We start from the raw sequence: 5,317 nt of genomic DNA, 5'->3' as shown, positions 1-5,317 counted from the left end.
TGTGGGGACTCCGTAAGGTCCTACCATGTTTTTTTTTACTCTATAATTTTACACCTTCTCGGCGGATTAGGTAACCTTTGATTGAAGGAGTAGGGACTAATATCGTTATTCCACAAGTAACATTCCTTCTAGAGTCATCTGGCGCTAGAATGCAAAATGAGTTTTGTAGTCCTGGTCATATTGTGGGATTTCCGACCTTGGGCACTGCTTCCTGTCATTTGTAAATTACATCAGCTGGTACCCTTACCTTTTTGGGTTTTGCTTTTTCTCCCTCAGAGTTGGCTACCAAGTGGTGTCAAAATTCCCTCGCCCACTGGCCTATATAGCCATTCTGCGGTTTTTCTCTCATTAACTTGTTCTATGTTGAAGAGCTGTGGCACTCAAGTGTGTCGTCAGTTAGCAAATAGCTAATCCTTCTTGTTTTTCTTAAGACCTTGTTACAGTCTCCTTAACGTATCTTATAATACCCTGGGTACATAATCTCATAGCGTTTCTCCGTTGCTAGTTCAGATTCTTCCATCTCGTGTGATCATACCAGCACTTACGCATTAAGTTCCATCAGAATTTCGAAGTTAAGCGTGCTGGGGTGAGAGTAATATTGGGATGGGTGACCTCCATGGGAAGTCTTCATGTCGCGTTTCATTATAACCTTTTCCACGAGGGGGGCCACTCAACTTAGCTCCAGATTTACCTTAGCATTGTCTCGCGAGTCTTTATGTTTTGCCCCGTCTTTTCGTCTGTTATCTTGCATCTAGTATCGGCGTACACCTTTAGCTCCACAATCCTTTATTCACTTTATGTTCTCCTTATTTTCTACCACAGAAGGCTTTCTATTCCTTTTTCTTTGGTTATTTATCTATCGCAATATCATTTGCGACTAACTCTATAACCAACATTTTGGCTTTTGGTCTAGCATACTGTCGTTATCCTTTGTAGTGTCTGTTGAATTATTCAATATCCTTTCATTGGTACATTTTTCTGTTTTTATATGCAGCCGCCTTCTAGTGTTATGTTGTTTAGGGTCTCGTCACAAACTTCTTAACGCTACCTTATGTAGCATTCCGGCTTCCATCCAATTATTGGTAACTTTCGGACCTTTCCAACTTGGTTTAGCAAGATATCTTATCGAAGTTTAGATGTCTATTTCACATTTATTACCATATCGATTGCCTTCACCTTACTTTTGCCATTTTTTCATTAACTTCCCCCCTTTAGAGGGTACTCGTACTTTCATTTGTTTGTACTTGTAGTCGTTCAATTTCAATTAGGCAGTACTAGTATTCCGACGATAACTATTCCAAGTTTTCTTGAAGCAGTGGCTTTGTCCCAACCTATATCCTTTGTTTCTTGGGACGAATAAAAGTTGCATCGTTTGTTCCTTAAGTTTTCCATCCTCGTCCCTTAAGGGTTCCACTATTTTTGGGGCGACGTTGTGTACACGCGTCATTTTTTTTATATCTTAAGCCCCATGCCCTTACTCCATTCTCAATGCAGGCCTTTAACTTAGGCAACGCGTACTATGTGTGTCTTACTAGTGGTTCCACTTTATCCCTGCATACTCGTATCACACTGTTCAGTTCATACTTACATATCCCCCTTTTTAACTCATATATATATTTGGTTCCTGACATCTCTTTGACGTGCTTCTATTAGAAGTTCTTTCCCCAATTAGTCGGTGGCAAATTATAAACTATTATCGTACATCATTTTCCAACCATTGTTGGAAGAAATCAGAACCTCTTAAACATCACAGTATTTTTTTTTAGTACTTGCCCTACCTGGTCTCCTTCTGAGTTTATCCTCGAGTTATGAACAACTCATCTAATTTACAATTAGGAGTTGAGGGCTTGGTATTTTTTTTTAAAAGAGTGAAACTCATTTACGGGACATCTTATCCTTCATTCTGAGCCCTCTGTGTATATTTCTACAATACAAATACGGTTGGAGATACCGTAATCTAAACTTCTACTTAAATAAGCCCTTGTTCCTCCGAAATAAAATTCTTCGAGTGAAAAGGGAGCCCCTTATTGACGAAATGAAGGGTACCTCTTACAACTTTACTTTAGCATAATACGGGTACTCGGTATCAATTTCCAAAACATGTTATAAAGGTACATTTTATTCCCTTTTCCCTGTTCTAGGAAAATTTCGGCAGAGTTTCCTCTATACTCCTTACTATCTCAAAACCTGCACGCAGAAAATACCAACAATGCCTCACAGGGCCAACATATATATATACATATCATATCACAGCCGCACAGGGCTTTCAATGTCATCTCATATCGCAGCCACACAGGGCTTTCAACGTCAACAATAATATAAAAATACCGGACTTACCTCATATGTCTAACTTCAAACTGCATCTGTTGCACTTTCTGTCTGCTTTCCTTTCAGGTTTCAACTTTATATTTCAATACCTTACCTGACGAATATCTTTCGTGCCTTTACTTTACTTACCTGCATGCTTTGTAACTTTCCATGTCATCAATTACTTTTTTCTGTTGGTGTCGTCCTTCTTTTAAGATCCAAGGTTAGTATAAGGAATTTTTTTCTATGACTCGGATCTAAAGCACGATCTCAGATGTAGAAGAAATGTAACATCCTAAATGTCCTATAGCTTCCTGTTTATAGATGTGGTGCGCAACACATCGATAACCAAGACTCTATTAGACACGGTCTGCAGACACTCCGAGGACGAACTGCTCTGATACCACTTCTGTCATGACATAACCCCGTAGGCCGTGATGGGGGTCCGATCTAGACCCCCCGTATACATATATATTAGCTGAGGTCACATTGAATCGTAAATAAGACAATATCATGCAACAGAGTCCCATTGGGCGATAACATTTTCATAAACTGTAGCCATTTTTATTTGTATCACAACATGACAGGGCACGCAAGCCGACAAGGCTGCCATAACATAATAACATATATCATATATCATGTAGACCCAACTTAATCAAACTGACATACACAACCCACATATACATGTCTGCAGACCTCTAAACATATAAATAACAACATATGGCGGAACAGGGCCCCCGCCGTACCCCTGAATGGATAAAACAATTTCTATACATCCGTGGACACTATCAAAACTAGGCCCCGATACAATGGAGCCTCTTCCAGCTGAGCTGCATGGAATCCTAAGCTGACGGACTCCCAAAATCTGTATCTGTACCTACGGGCATGAACGCAGCCCCCCGAGAAAGGGGGTCAGTACGATATATGTACTGAGTATGTAAAACATAATATAATACAACTGGAAGCATATCTGAGATAGAGAAACAGGGGATAAGATATCAACTCAGAAACCTGTACCTGTACTTTATGAATTACAAAAACATGCATGTTCGAGTCATATCATATAGCCGGCCCTTTCGGGGGTCCGGTGAATCATCTCTGTAAAATTATCATGGCCCCAGTGCCATCACCACCTTATTACAACACATCATCATATATTTATACACGTATCCTGGCCCTCTATTGAGGGACTCAGTGAGTAATGCAGTGAACTGTGCACGAGAACATATCCTGGCCCGGGACTAAGGGAAAGAAGTGTTACAATATACACGAGTAGAGTAGTGAGTAACTATATGCAATTTAAATCATTATCAGAGACTCGACAAAATAAGAAAGTTAAGCTTTTATTTGAGGACCCAAGTAACGGTGTAGTAATCTCGAGTGTCCTCTAAATGCCATTATGGGCTGTCTCAATTATAATCTCGGGGCTCCTAGACATGTACTAAAGTAAAGCCAAATTGCTTATGGAACCAGAAACATTTGCTAACATATAGTCTGTAAGACTTGGAGCCTGTATATTTGTTATTTCTTTAGCATATAACAATTTCCAGGGAAATAGTTCGGTTACCGTAGGAGTTCAATATTCAGAAGTAAATAAAAGATGTTCGAGAATAGAGTTACCCTAGAGCTCATATCATATTCAACTTACAACTAAGACAAAGGCATGCCCAAAAGAAGAAAGAGAATAAGCTTTATGTAGTATGTACTTTCTTTCAGGGGATCTGCATCCACATATTTCGTACCCGGCCCATCATGGGGCTCGATGAATCATTATGGCATCATAATCTCATTTTTGTACCAAATACATGTCAAGAAAAATGAGAGATAGCTTTTCACACACTACTGTTTAACACGTAGAAGCCTTATTAGGCAATACTCAATCCTTACAGAAATTCCAAAACTAAGCAGTGGATAGGGGTTATGAGGCGTACTTGGAGTTTTGGGAATGGAATTATCCCCACATTCCACACACAATTCACTTAAGGCTAAAACTTGCCAAAAGGAAAGAAAGATAGCTGTACGAGATTATACCAAAACATGCCAAGAGAAAGCTTTACATACCTTGTCTGAATTATTCCTTATCCTGCTTGCTTCGCTGTCCTTTGAACCTATTCAACATGAAAGTAATATTAATATCAACTACTCTTAAATTTCCAGCATCTTGGATTACGCCTTAATGTTAATGGAATCTATTTCCTTAGTCGTTTCCTTGACTAGTCCTTTAGTTTGTTAAGGCGTTAAAGAAATTTGGGCAACACCTCCCCTATAATGTGCCCCATCCAAATTTCCAATTAGGTCCCTAAGACCTACAGCCAACCAATAACAACAACCTGCAGCAATTCATATCAATAATATACAGCATAAACTCCAAACGACTTATTCGAAAATACGATATCAAAATAGGGCGTCTAGCCTTTATTTTTGTGACGCCTTTAATTATACGTAACGAGGGGTCATGGGGTCTCAACCAGCAGCACCCTAACCCACATTAGGACATATTTAGGCCCTGCAACAACAAGCCACACCCCTGCAGCAGCAACTCACAAGAACGACACTTTATTTCGATGACAATTCACTTCTAGCGACTCTAATTTAGTTTATTTCGAACGTCGAGCATTTCTACGACATTCTTAAACTTCCAGCAGCATACAAGGGGTGTAATACACCATATAACAAAATCATAAACTCCAATTTAAAAGGAAAGGCCTTACCTTATGTTACACTTGTCAAACTCGCCAAAACTATCCAGAATGTGAAATCTGGACAGCTTACTATTTTACCTTGTCGCTTCGTTTCGAAGGGGTAATGGAGGGAAACAGGATTTACGCCCTTCATGAAAGTTATATACATATGTCTTAGGGTCGCAAACAATTTTGAATCATCCCTACATCAATTTTGTACAAAACGATATGACCAAAATACTTACAGCTGTCCGTGTAGAATTTCCAAAACCAAATTTGAGCAGTACCTCCTCTACACTTCATCACCACTTTTCAAGCTGATACAAGTA

At 39.4% G+C, this 5,317-nt stretch overlaps 1 pseudogene; it reads left to right on the top strand.

Annotated features, from left to right (window-relative positions):
* The first annotated feature begins 521 nt into the window (after positions 1–521).
* LOC129890942 (5S ribosomal RNA) lies at positions 522–641 on the top strand (annotated as a pseudogene).
* The last annotated feature ends 4,676 nt before the right edge of the window (positions 642–5,317 follow it).

This window comes from Solanum dulcamara, chromosome 5 (genome assembly GCF_947179165.1).
Source record: "Solanum dulcamara chromosome 5, daSolDulc1.2, whole genome shotgun sequence".
Classification (NCBI taxonomy): Eukaryota; Viridiplantae; Streptophyta; class Magnoliopsida; order Solanales; family Solanaceae; genus Solanum; species Solanum dulcamara.
This window is presented reverse-complemented; position numbering and strand designations above follow the sequence as displayed.